This window comes from Frieseomelitta varia, unplaced genomic scaffold, assembly GCF_011392965.1.
Source record: "Frieseomelitta varia isolate USP_RPSP 00005682 unplaced genomic scaffold, Fvar_1.2 scaffold_371, whole genome shotgun sequence".
In the NCBI taxonomy this organism is placed as follows: domain Eukaryota; kingdom Metazoa; phylum Arthropoda; class Insecta; order Hymenoptera; family Apidae; genus Frieseomelitta; species Frieseomelitta varia.
The window spans coordinates 501,462-516,938 of NW_025110114.1; the positions used below are offsets into that span (position 1 = coordinate 501,462).

General features: G+C 33.7%; 1 protein-coding gene across 1 annotated transcript in view; it reads right to left on the reverse strand.

The window, feature by feature from the left end:
* LOC122531015 (keratin, type I cytoskeletal 10-like) overlaps positions 1-15,477 on the reverse strand; it is a 101,555-nt gene that overhangs the window by 25,279 nt on the left and 60,799 nt on the right. The gene's annotated exons all lie outside the window — the stretch shown is intronic.

Below are 15,477 nucleotides of genomic sequence, written 5' to 3' on the forward strand. Positions count from 1 at the left end.
AATAGCACGGATTTAAAACATAAAAATCCATGGAGGAAAGAAACAAGATCCAACGACGCGAAATCACTCGAAACTCCAACCAAAAAAATCGCACAAATTGTACGTAAATATATTTCCCTCCCCAGTTTCTGCCAACGCTAGCTGTCTCCAAGCAATCTTCAATGAGCAACGCGTTGAAATTTTCTAATTACGCGAAAATTCGTAAGATACAAATGGCGAACTCAGGGATGCGTAGATGGTGCTTAAAGCGTGCAATATCGTGATCACCGGGTAGGTTTAGGGGTTGCGTGTTGCAAGGGTGTATCCAAGCTACTCACGTGTATTCACGGACACAGGCGAACAATATTGATCTGCCTGGGACCACCTGTAGGCAACCCAGGTCCAACGTTTCTCATACACATACGCGCACGTATACAGACACACGCACAGACGGTATCAGGGGTTATGAATCTCGTCCAATTGCCAGCAACCGAGTAGATATAATCACTGTGTCCGTTGTACTTTCTCTCTTTCTCTCTCTCTTTCTCTCTCGACTGTTTTAAGCGCGTTGCATTTAAGTACAGGAGGTTAATCGTCGCGATCGACAGTCGTTTGTATTTTCCTTTTTTTTTTTTCAGTCGTTCACTGCCATGTTCTGTTCTTCCTGCATCGATTCTGATCGTTAATTGCACGCTGTGTTCCGTGAATGTAGAACCACTCTAAAATTTTCGATCGTTGCATTATGGTGGCAGATTGGAGAGGACAGAGGCACGAGACGAGACGTAGTTTTATAAAATGGAATTTCATTTAACACTAGAATCAGACTGTACGATTCTACTAGAAATAAGTGATTAATTCTGTAGGTTCTACTAAACGAATTATATTGGGATTAAATGAGTTAGCAACAATTATTAATAACGTAAAATTAGTAAAAATTAATAAGCGATTAGTTCTGCAAATTCTACTAAATGAATTGTATTGGGAGAAAATGAATTAGTAACAATTACAAATTAATAACTTAAAATTAGTAAAAATTAAATTGAAAATTAATAAATGATTAATTTTGTAAATTCTACTAAATGAATTATACTGGGATTGAATGAATTAGTAAAAAATACAAATTAATAACTTAAAATTAGTAAAAATTAAATTGAAAATTAATAAATGATTAATTCTGTAAATTCTACTAAACGAATTATATTGGGATTAAATGAATTAGTAAAAAATACAAATTAATAACTTAAAATTAGTAAACATTAAATTGAAAATTAATAAATGATTAATTCTGTAAATTCTACTAGATGAATTACATTGGGATTGCTGGAGGAATGAAAATAAATAGGGGGTTCTTTCTTAAATAAGAAAAGTCTTGTTTACCATAGTGAAATATTCTGAAACGTTTAGTTTCCTAACGTCTGCGTTGAAAGAAATTATGAAGAAATTTCAGCTAAGGAATACGGCATAAAAACTTGGAAATTTTTAGATGGTTTTACACTCGCGAGGCTCGCAATCAGTGTAGTTGAAAATTGAATGAAATTTATGTATGTTTGTATTTGTATATAAGAGGAAAAAAAATACGTTCGTTATACACGCGATATGAGATAATCATTGGATCATCGTTGATCTGCAACGATGATGAAAACACAATTCATGGTACCGATGCTTATGTTGAGTCTGATAAGGTATTGTTGACAAAATCAACATGTTCCGTTAATGTTGCTTAATAAGAATTTAGTCCTTAAGTTTCGTTTATTCTTTTTTTACGGTATGAAGAATGTGTATATATATTTAATTTTTGCGTATATCGAACAAATGTTACATTCGTATATCGAACAATTGTTAATTTTGTTCACCTCAGCGGTAAGTCCTTTTTAAGTTTTCAGTGGCGATAATGAGGCGGCTGCATTTTATAAATATTTCAGCCGGTTACAAAGAATTTTCTTTCACGTTTTTCTGTAAAAATCATATCTTGATAGCAACTGCTTAACTTTGTCCTTGAACGACTGGTCAGAAACTTTGTACAGAACGTTCGAAACATTCTCTTTTAGTTGTATTACATCTTTTTTTTAAACGTGAAAACGATAGATTTCACGTTAAAATACAGTATTGATATTTCTGAATTGAAGTTACGTTTATCTAACCCAAATTACTGTGTTTATTTTATATTTGCCGAGGCTACGTTATTTAAAGCAGCGCAATGTAATTTTTTTAGTGTAAAAATAATAACTAGTACAGTATCATCAATGTTTCTGATTTAAACTCACATCTGTTGAACCTGAAATTTTATATTGTACATCCTACGCTTTTTACCGAGAACGATGAAATTTTTTTGTAATATTTTGTGGCCATGTTACACCTTTTGTGTATACTAAATTAAAACCACACGTATACATTCACCGAACCTGAGTTATTTATACATTTTGTATTTCTACACCTAAAAATTTGTTCTTTATTTAAAAGTACGCAATTTCTATGATCACAAGTAAAGGCAGAGGAAATAAAAATTATTCGATAACAATGTGTTTCTTCTTTCATATTGTATTTTTAATGTAAAAAGAAATATTTCTCCCGAGTGTTTCTTGCGGGCATTTATTATTTACCATGTATTATTGTCTGTTCTTCGAGCATCTACGGCTGATAAATTTTGTTATTTTTTTTCTGTAACGTAAATGGAAGGAAAGTGAAATTTCTTCCACCACGTGTTGCTTTCTTCTATTGAAAATGTGTCTAAGGAGGAGCACGTTGCTATGGAAACTTTCCACAGCGAGGGTAAGTAAAACGGACCACATGCTTTCTGCGTGATATTTCATCTTACACTTTCATTTCTCTCTGCTTCCAGAATCAAAAATTATCACGAGCGTCCAGTCCTATCGGCCAAAAACAGACTCCAGAATTTCAAACATATGTAAAGCGTATGTAAAAATTTATTCTTCGTTTTTGCAGAATTGCTCCTTTCACTTTCGGATTATTCGTTTGATTCATTTAATTGAATATTGCACAACTGTTCTCTCACATTTTATTAAATCACTTATTGTCAGTATAGAAAAAAATTTAATTTTTCAATCTTCAGGATTTTATTATCGATAATAAAATTTATTGACTCTATTCCCGAGTTTCTCATTGATATGGAATCTTAATTTTTATTGCGTATAATTTGTATTTATCAATCTTTAATTTAAACTAAATTCAATCTGTCTTTCCTTTCGAATCGAAATCATCGTGGCAACCGCAAGCTTGGTGGCTTGAAAAATGGAAAAAAAAAGCTATCGGGGGGAAGAAAGAATTTGTGCACTTACACGGTAATTTCGCGGATGATAAAACGTCATTAAGAAGACATCAAGATAGTCTGCAAGTCATTCGAGGGTTTGACGATCGTCGAGATTACGTAACCGGTGCTCAAGCATTAGCCAGAAGTCACAGAAGTTCGAGAAGATTTATGATACTGTTTCTGAAGATCGTTCGATGGCCATAAAAAGTTGTCTGGTTCGTCATCCAAAGTTAATGGAAGGCCATCGAGAACGCGATATTTACCCCGAGCATCATTTGAAAATGAAGAATTGCCAGAGTTGTGGCATTAACCATTTACCATAACTAAGTATACCTAAGCAGCACACCCTTATCTACATATTCACACATATCTCGCTATTATCTTGATTATACGATACGATGGTTAATTCGCGCTTCTTCGAAATAAATTTACGCTTCCTTTAAAAGCTGTTGCCGCTTAGATGCCGAGGATATCTAAGAGGCTCATCGAGCCAGTTTATAATTTAATAAGAAGCTCGCGAGCTTGTTTAATCAAGCTCCAAGTTCATGCGACGAGAACTGTCAATAGAATTTCCCTCGCAACCGTCGGCGTTTTAAGAGACGTAACCGTTGACACTCGGGCACGGTATCAAGATTGTACTCTTTAGAATATAAATAGACGTGATTCGTGTACACACTGTGCTCGTGTGCACGGCACATCGTACAATAGAGGCGTTCGATACTATGCAGAATCGCGAGCGATTCGCAAACAACCTTCGTATTCTGCATTACACCGCGGTAGAATGCCTCCGACTCACGGTGAATAATTCGACAACCATTTCGGTGAGCAACATTATGACGATATTGAACCTCGTGTTCGAAATGATCTTTAATATTCCAGTGGGGATAGCCGGAAATACTGAGACTCGTGAACGAAACGAATCAATATACATACGTAAATAATGTGAATATAGGTTTTACAATCTTATACAGGTTATGATCTTAAACTGTGGATGTTCGTAGAAGCTCGTAGCAGCTTCTATCAACTGTAATCAAAAGTATTGAAAGCAATGAAAATTTTACAGGTCGTAATTATGACATAAAATTAATTAGAAATTTCCACGACAATAACACGTAACTTCCCCTTTCTGTGAACTGTAATTAAAATATCGAGTGCTGACAGCTTTTACACGTCATAATTGTAACATAAAATTAATTAGAAATTTCTGCGGAAATAGCTCAATAAATTCTTTTTGAACGTCAAAGTCCTATGAACTGCAAAAACACCTAATTAAAATATCGACTAGTGACAATTTCAGAGGTCGTAATTGTAATACCAAATTAATTAGAAATTTCTACGATCAATCAATTCCCTCTGAACGTCGAACTGTAATTAAAATATCGAGTGATGATAGTTTTACACGAGTGTCATAATTATAACACAAAATAAATTACCAATTTCTGCGACAAACAACTCGAAAATTGCCTTTGAACGTCAAAGTCCAATACAAATTGTAATTTAACAATTTTACACGCCGTAATTATTATGACGCAATAATAATTAGAAATTTCTATGACACAACAATCCACAAATTGCCATTGAACGTCAAGGTCCTATCAATTGCAATTAAAATATCGAGCAATGACAATTTTGCTCGTCATAATTATAACACAATGTTAATTACAAATGATGTCTACAACAATCTATAAATTCCCTCTGAACATCGTGGCAATTCCATCACTGTAATTAAAATATTTTACACGTCAGATAATACATACGTGCAATTATAACACAAAGTTAATTACAAATAATCAATAATCTACAGTAATAATCTATAAATTCCCTCCCGAACATCCTGTCAACTGTAATTGAAATATCGAGTAAAATGACAATTTTACACGTCATCATTACAGAGACAACAATAATTACAAACGATAATCGTAAAATAAATCGAAATAATCCTATCAGCTATCAAAATTCCTCTCGAAGCCAATAGTCAAGTTTTCTATAATAATGACAGACAAATTCCAGCTGTGGCAGACGTTCACACGAGAAACACCGAACGACCGAAATCTCACACTTGTTAAATACCGTTTTACGACCGCAGTGTCGCCTGTGGTCACGGCATTCAACAGCAGTCAAGTGATACGGATCAACGAGTGGGGAGTCGGGATCGGTCTGACGGGCGACGTGCCAATTCTACTTGATCGACGTCCGTCACAACACGGTCAATTAGAGATCGGCGAGGAAGTGTTCGGTCGCGCACTTAATTCGATTGTCGATTGTCGACCAAGACAATGAAACGATAATCAGGGTTCAGTGGCGCGCGAAATATCTATCGTGCTGGGTGTCGAACGATCGTTCGAACCTGCTGATTAAACCGTGTTTAAAACAAGACACACACACCGACTCGCTATCGAATCGAATCGAAAGAAAATCCGCTCGCGTGCGCGAACCGGGGAAACCGGAGCAATTAACGGGCCGAGTGCGAAATCGTGTAAGCGATTCTTGAATAAATAACCGACCGTGGCTTCCGCTTGCGAGCCACAGAAGTGCGGAACGTGCGGATATTCGAGTAAAAGGGTGGGAAATGAGCGAGTTTCGAGTGAAATTGGTGACTGATCGGTGAGTCCGTCCTTTGGGATTTTCATATTTTGTAATCGTGTAATAATTAGACTAGTATTTATGCAAATTCATTCACAGTGTCGGACAATGATGTACCGACGCTCCTTTTATTTCTTAACCTCTGGAATAACGTGCCAAATTGTCCCAAATTGCAACATTTTCGCAGTTTTATGTATATTTGAGTGTAACCCAGGCAAAGAAAGTAATAAATTTATTATTTCTCAATCATTTCTATCCAGTGGCATATCGATGAATTCGAAAAGAAGACTATTATTGAGAGAATAATATATAATGTATAATATAAAAATATATAATATATAATAAATATATAAAAGGAGGCTAATATTGTATGCGGTTCGGTCACTCGTTATGGTCCGCGAACCAGTTTCCAGCGCAAGGAGTTTATTTTCTGAAGTTTGCAATTATCATCTCTCACGAAAATTTTTATATATTTCTTGCTTAGAGTACAATTTCTTTCGACCGACGCCAACAAAGGGAGTTAAAAAACGTTTCCATTGCGAGTTCTGATTTGTTTAATCGAATTTTAGAAATTAATGGAAACTATAATTCCAACTATATGACATTTGTTGCTTGTGATAATAGAAACGAGCGTTACTTTATTTTTCTTTATATTGTTTGTGACGCGAATCAAGTACAACACGTGACTTACTTGTTATCAACATATTGAGAAACATATTCGTTGGTTTGTAGCTTGAAAATTACGTAACAGTATACGTATTCGCGTTTCGTCTACTTGTTGCTTCATCATTGTTACAAAAATGAATTACTCATGGCAATTGCTAATTCTACGAGCTTCAATTCGCACAAGCCAGACACGATTGGCTGTCGTTCGAGTCGTATTGTTGCTTGTTACAATTAAAATTAAAAACAACAGGCTGAAACTTCTGAACAGGAACGCGTACGAAATCCATGGCACAAGAAATAACAAGAGTGGAAATGGATTGTAAATACTTAGTCGTATCGTCCGCTAACACGAAACTCTCGTTCTGCGAAATCGGTTTTAAATACCGATTCAACAGGATTATAGTTAACAGAGATCTACTCTGTTCGGGTGGAACAAGTCGCGTTTCCTTTACAATTACGTGTGCTGAATCAGAAGCTGGCCACTTGGTCCGCTCTGCACGTTGACCACTTTCCTTCTCGTTGCGACAACGACTGTGTAAAAGTTTCAAAAGAGGCGACTGTAATTAGAGAGGCGTTTCCAACCGAACGCCATCATGGTTTTCGAGGGTGAAAGTAATTGAAAAGTTTCGACGATAAGAACGAAGGAATCGTCTGTGACGCGAACAAGTTATTAAATCATCGGTGACATAATTATTTGAGAGAGATCAGACCAGTTTGAACGTGCAAACTTCAGAACGCTCTTCTGAATTTTTTTTTTTTTTTTTACTTTTCTTACGAAGGAAAAAAGTTTCTCAGTAATTTCCTAAAAGTTAATCTCCTGAAGTGAGTTCCTCGCTAATTTCCTAATATCTGAGTGAAGATTAACGCTAGGACTATCGAAATGGTCAAAATGGCCATTCGAATACTTTTGTCAGATATTTTTGAAAACTTGCATGATTCTTCGCAAAGATTCTCTGTTTCTTTTACTTTAATGTCTCTGAAGTTTTATACTTCGGAAATTTTATCGTCGGTAGTTCTAGCGTTAATCTTCGCTTCTTACAAAACAAATGATTTACTTTGATAAGTTCGTTTATGAAAGAACATGAAATGTAAATAATAGCATATACTTTTAAGTAAATTTGAAAGAATATTCTTTTCAACGTCATTGTTTTCTCTCGTTTATTCCAAAATTTTTCAAATATTTCAAATGACAAAACTTTGTCAACTTTTCAACTACTTTTAGAAGATCTTTGAGATAGTTACAAGCTATCTTTTTTTCCAATTAAATTCCCCCTACAAAATAGACGCTACGTTTCGTGTAATCCCTATTTATTGACAATAATAATACTTGAAAATTTATCACAGGATCGTTTATACTACGGCCAATTTAGGAGACTTCATAATTCAATAGAGACCGTTAATTGCAAGCTTACCAGCTGGCTAGTAATCACCGTGTTAATCCTAGTCCCGTTAATCTCGATTACTATAATCGTTCGTTATTTTCCTTGCAATTTTCGAGATATCAGGTCTCCTCGGTAAACGCAAACGACCAATTTCGTGTCTATTATTTCCGTGAAACTAAAAAAGCAATTATGCTCGTTTCTGCGCTAGCATGCTAAAAAGTGATTCGACGTTTTATTATCTCGAGGGCTATTAGCTGATAACAAAGGCTATTAACAAAGCAACGACGCTAATTCTTACGTTCTGTTATCGGTAGTTACGTAGTCTCTTGTAACATTTTGCAAATAACGTCTTAAGTGAATTCTGTATTTCAGAAATTTTTTTTTTTTTCTTTAAAGAAACGTTACTTGACTGTATTGTTCTTTTATATGGCAATTGTAATTTACTATTATATTCTGCGCAAGGTATTTTAAAACCTGATCGGAAGAATTCGAATATTTATTCTGAAAGAACATTTATCTTCGTATGTTACATATATTAAAACATTTCAAACTAATTAACTCTGTAATGATATACAACTGTCACATTATTATCAAATATTATTAATCAAATTTGATATAGGATATTAATTGCAAACATATATCCATTTGATGAAACATTAGTACACAGGTGTAAACAGGCTTAAATATACTATAACAAATATTAAACATGGTTCCTCTAAATATTGAGGGTTATTGATATAATAGATTATGGCTGTTTAAATCTCTACATTTATATATATACATATATAAATATATATATATTTGTATTAAATATCTTCCTTATGTATTTTTAAATTTATTTCAACCCTGATCAATATAATCACGATAGTCAAGCCTCGCTGCATTATTCATGAAATTTCGAACAAAAATCAAATTTTCATTTTTATTTTATTACTTATACTATAACATCTTTTTCGTAACACGTGATATTTACATTCGTAAACGTAAACGAATATAACAAAGACCATCCACGTTTGGGTGATATAATAATTCAGATCACAAAAAATTCCATCGAGCAAGTCGATCCCTGTCACAGGTTTACTTTTGCAAAAGTATTTGCGAAAAGCCTAAAGCCGACAAACCAAATAAAAAAAAAAAAAGAAAACAGAGGAAACATCAAATTCCACTGTTTTTCCATTTCACATCCATCATGTTCTGCATGTTGGTCACTCGAACGGTTGTCCAACGAATGATCTTCGATCATTCGCTGGCGCGAGTCGCGGTCAACAGGATTCGATTTTAACCACCGCGCGGCGTGTATCGTCGCTTGTTTTATTACCGGGTTTCAATTAATTTAGAGTGACGCACATTTCGCGAAAAAATCGCGCGATGAAATTGAAAATTAAAACTCGGGATGAGAACTGTACACACACTCGTGTTTTCCTCGCGAAAGTTGTTATTTCTCCTTGAGATAGACAGCACGCTCGCGATTATTAGACGCTGTGAAGATAGACAGATATTGTTTCCCTTTCAATAAAATGATTGAAACTTTGTTTATTCCAACGAGATTTCAATTACTTTCAATTGTCGCACTTTCGTTGGTGAAATTATGTACATACGTGAAAGAGAAACCTCAAACGGCGTTTCATTTAGATTTTATTTCAATTTGATTGTTTCGTTCAAATCGATTAAAATTCTGGAAACATTCAACAATTGTTTCACCAATTATTGTTTACAATTTACGTTACTCGCGTGTGTTATTTGTTCGCTGGTTTTTTCTTTTAAAATTTGAATTTTGTCGTCACGAACATCAACAGATTTACGTAACCGCGAAAAAAAGAAAATGATGTATACAATGTATAGTGACTGTGTACTTCGAATATATTTTTGCTTAAAATGTTCCGTTTCAATGTACGAAAACGTTAATTTCAAATACTTCTCGATATTCCACATATTTTACTATTATAACTATATATTCCTGTTCATATATTATTATTCACGATATTCCACATATTTTACTGTTACAACTATATATTCCTGTCCATATATTATTATTCACATTTAGATGAATCATTTTCTCCATGAAAAAGTCTTCAATATTTAAAAAAAGAAGATGAACTAACGTAAGTAATTACGTAGAAAATATATAAACAATAACACAAATGTGTATATATGTATGTACGTATATTATGGAATAAATTTGTGTTATTTAGAGACATATTGTAACATGAGAGAGCTCTGAAGCAAGAGATCCCATATGGAGTATGAAACGAGACCGTGAACTAGCCACGTATAATCTCTATAACCCTTTCGTTATGGTAGAAATGGCCACTATTACACCACCGCCGAACATTGCGCCATAAGTGTATATTAACCATGTGTATTGCGTTCCAAGTCTGCTATCTTATAGTCAATGGTAATGTGGAATAATTTCATAGTATTTATACCTTTTATTTACTAAGACTGGTCTCACACGTTCATAATTAATAAATAATATCACTACTTTCTTTATTCATTTTATTCGCAGAATAGATATTTCCTACCATCTGTTTATTTATATTTATTCATTTTAAATCCATCTATTTCATTACAGAATGTTTTTCTTTTCTTTTTTACTTTAGAAACATTTAAAATTATTATTTATTTTCTTGTAAATCGTTGCAAACATCTATTTACTTTCCTGATATTCTTTTTTTTTTCTTTTAATTGGACTAATTATTTCGAGAGGAAAAAAGTTTCGGAAAATTAATTAGTGAAAGAGTTAAAGTTCCAATTCCTTCGATCGAACATTGTTAGATACGAATATGAATATCAATAAATGTTAATAATTATAACGTGTCAGTACTTTGCATTTGGCACGTGCCAAAATCCGTTCCTGACCTGACAAAATTACTTAAAAGTTTCTACCTGAACTTGAACAACTACTATCTTAAAACACCTTTCAATACTCAACGTACCTTTCGTTCAAGCAAAGCTCCACGAAACGTGATTATTTACAACGAAATAAGATTGTGACTCTCGCAGAAGACTAATTTTTCCCACCGTTCGTGACAAGAACGAGAGCCGATTCGTAACGAAAACGAAATCCCTATTCCTTTTATGCAATAACTCCAACCTGATTAACCGTAATGAATAGCTGTCAGATTTCGTTCTTCCAACTTCTCTCGCCTTTACAGGTCTCCGGTTATTTTTCTAATTCCTTTTCCCAGCGAGACGTCCCTTTGAAATTTATTTTCCCTCGCGCGACTCTCTCGACGATAACACTCAGATAGCAAACTGTTTACGAGGCTGTCCGCCATCTTTTCAAGCCCCCTTCCGACAGCTCCCATCCGCTACGAAACCAGCGCTTCCGGTTTATTACTCCGGCGTATTTCAATGGAATCGTCGAAGAACGAACAACGACGATATTGTTATATATATTTCACGTTTCACGAGATATTTTGTATAAAAATATATTTCCTATTGTAATATAATATATTATATATTATATTACAATATATTATAATATATAATATAATATAATTGTAATACTATATTATAATATATAATATAATATATTGTAATATTATATTATAATATATTGTAATATAATGGTAATATTATATTATAATATATTGTAATATAATTGTAATATTATATTATAATATATTGTAATATAATTGTAATACTATATTATAATATATTGTAACATAATTGTAATAGTATATTATAATATATAATATAATATATTGTAATATAATTGTAATATTATAATATAATATAAATTGTAATATAAAAAAATATTTTATATTTTATACATTCATATAAAATATATTGTATGTATAAAAATATATTTTATGTTTTCGACAAACATTTGCTTTTTATTTTGCTATCGAGTTTGTTTTTCTTAACTATACAGACAGAATTTTTCAAACGAGCGTTACCAAATTTGACGGCAGGTATTTGAAGAGAATGATACATTCTTTGGAGAAATAAAAAAGAACTCCTCAAGTTCTTTCGAACTGATAGAAAGAAAGTCGTTTGAACGTTTCATTTACTTAATCATTTACGTTCAAGAAAGTTGTAAGTTTCGAAGCATGCAGTTGGCAATTCGATCAACCCAGTACCTCTTCATGTGAGAACATTGAACTCATAATTCATGCATGTTGTAGACACAACAGTTCGAACAATCTCCACCCACAGAATTTGGAAACTCGTCACAGTCTCGCGATATCTCGCATATGAAGTTCCAATTGCATCGTTCATCCCATAGAAACAATCCCCGACAAAAGTCTCGTGAAATGAGAAAGAAATTACTGAAAAACACCGAACGAACGAACGAACTTTTACATTTCTCTTTTCCTGTGCTTTCCTTTTTTTTTTTTTTTTTTCAAACCGTTTCCCTCCACTTGTAACTCCCGTCGCTCGAGAAACATTCACCCTCCCCTCCCCTCGCCCCTCGAGTTTGTCTATTTGAACGGTCGACGAGGTCTCGAGCCTCGAAGAAGAACGCTTGACACGGATACGGGTCAAATGAGATGGAAATTTAATTTGTAACTTCCGTCTTGCTGGCTTATTAGAAGCGAAGACCGATATCGTTCCCGATATCGCGCGGTTTCCACGTCGGTGGAGCGAAAATTCGGTTAATCCTCGACAAACAACCGCGATCACGGACGCTGCGAGTCACTCTCTCTCTCTTTCTCTCGGTGACAATGCGGTCTGTCGATCTTCGACGCGGGGATTTCAATGAAATTGTTCCACCTTCGTCTCAAAGAGATTGCCTCTCCTCTTCTTTGATCGACGTCCAACGCGATTCCGAGTTCAACGATCGGTGAGTCACATCGGTTTCTTTGGGTTTATTGGATTAATACACGAACACACGTATCGTTCACAAATTCGACTGCGCGTAAAGTTTCTCTTCAATTATAGCCTCTTCTCTAATATATCCTAATAGGATAGAATATATATTCTCCAGTATATCTTCTATTATACCAATAGGATAAATGGTATAATAATTTTTTTCGGGTGACTTAGTATTGTGCTATTGACGTCTATTTCTCGAAAATTGCGAGAATTGGAATATTAGACGCAGGCTGTGTCTGTTATAATTTAACATGCGAAACTATTTTTTTAATTACTATAAGAAACGTTTTAATTTGTCTATAAATTGTTAGTGTGTGCGATGGGAAAAAGCACCTCCATTCGAAATGTATAAATTTGTAATATAGTAATAATAGTAAAGATTTAATAATATAAAAATGTATAAATTTGTAATATAGTAATAATAGTAAAGATTTAATAATATAGAAATGTATAAATTTGTAATATAGCAATAATAGTAAAAGTTTAATAATATAGAAATGTATAAATTTGTAATATAGTAATAATAGTAAAAATTAATAATATAAAAATATGTAAATTTGTAATATAGTAATAATAGCAAAAATTTAATAATACAAAAATGTATAAATTTGTAATATAGTAATAACAGTAAAAATTTAATAATACAGAAATGTATAAATTTGCAATATAGTAATAATGGTAAAAATTTAATAATATAGAAATGTATAAATTTGTAATATAGCAATAATAGTAAAAGTTTAATAATATAGAAATGTATAAATATGTAATATAGTAATAATAGTAAAAATTTAATACTATAAAAATGTGTAAATTTGTAATATGGTAATAATAGCAAAAATTTATTAATACAAAAATGTATAGATTTGTAATATAGTAATAACAGTAAAAATTTAATAATACAGAAATATATAAATTTGTAAAATATAGTAATAATAGTAAAAATGTAATAATATAGTAATAATAGTAATAATAGTAAATTTAACAATATAGTAATAATAATAAATTTAATAATTCGATTAATTCAATAGTTAATAAATTTTTCTCATCATAGATTAATTTATAAGTATAAGTTTTCGATGAATTACGTACTACAGAACTTTCAATTTTATATATGTATATATGGATACATTAGTCTAACATTAAGTGTTTGATAAATCTTCCACTCTTACTACTTGTACGACAGAAGCTGTGGCCTTACTACTTGCGCCATTAACCTTTCAGCCAGATTTCTTGCATAACCGAGGTCATAATTTATTACTCACGTTATTAAACTGTTAGCTCTACGACTTGTCTGACGAAACTCACAGGCTACTACGAAAAGGTCGTGGGTACCTCTCTTGTTAACAAAAAATGTTCGTGTAATGTAAATCGTGGTGATGCTACTCGCACTGTTAAAAGTTGTACGATCAAAAACTTGGTTCTACCACTTACGTCACTGTTACTTGCCTGACAAATGTCACAGGTGTACTACTTCGTCGTACTTCTTTCTCACCGGTTTAAAAATTTTATTTCCAAAAATTGTAAAATCGTCGAACCGAGATAGGGAAGGGAACGAAGCAGGATATTACCAGCGATGTTACATCACGAGAACCTATGAAAACTGAATCACCCGATGGCAAAAGCATCTCGCGTTATCACAGACTTGGCCACGCCCCGCTCACGTTCTTTCTCCCAGCAGGCTCGCGGCCGAAAAATCCACGGAGAAAGAACGTCCTATTCGTCCGACGGAGTTTCTCGGCGACTCTCTCGTTAGGCTGGCGCGATAACGACGACGAAACCCGCGGAGATTAGAGGGCGAGCGCCGGAGCCTACCTTCGGGATAACCGGTCACGCTTTGCAACCGGCAGAGAGACGAGAGAGAAATATACGTGGAAGAAATATATATATATATATATAGAAAGGGAGAGAGAGAGAAGGAAGAAAAACAATAGAAGAGGAGTAAAAATATGAGGGAGGCTTTCTTTTTTCGCGAGCTTCAAGTGGGCTGCAGTTAAAAATCCGGGGCAAATTAGCTGAGTGAGGAAGGCAGAGCCTGGCTATTGTTAATTGCCAGAGGCCGTGGGGGGTTGGTAACCGGTCGGACGATAAAGAGACAAAGGTTGCAGAGGAGGGAGAGGGTTGGCGGGACGGTTGCGTCTCTCTCTCTCTCTCTCTCTCTCTCGCGCGCGCGCGGTGAATGGAGGGTCGAACGAGAATCGAAACGGAAAGGGGGAGAAAACCGGTGTAAACCGGAGGAAAGATCAGGGAAGGATAGTCAGTCGAGCGGCGGGAGCGAAGAACAATGGGGGTGTTCGAGAGATTACCACGGCGCGGAGTCAACGAACCAATTGGAAAACTCACTCGCTTTCTCTGTAAACAGTATTGTTTGCCGTGCGTTTCCCCGTGTCCTTTCCTTAAACACTCAACTGGCACGTTTCTTTTTCTTCAATTGTTCCGGGCGATGATTATGATTCGTGTTCTTTCTCTCTTTTTTTTTTTTTTTATTGTTAGATTTATGTCTCTTATTCTAGAAAGAGAGAATAATTCTCAATTTATTTATTCAATATATTTAATATTATTATTTAATATTATTTTTACAATATATTTATTCAATATATTTAATTCTCAATTTATTTTTCAACTTATTTATTCAATATATTTAATATTATTGTTTAATATTATTTTTGCAATATATTTATCCAATATATTTATAAATTACTCAATATATTTAATTCTCAATTTATTTATTTATATATATTTATATATATGTATTATTAAATAATTTGTATATATATTAAA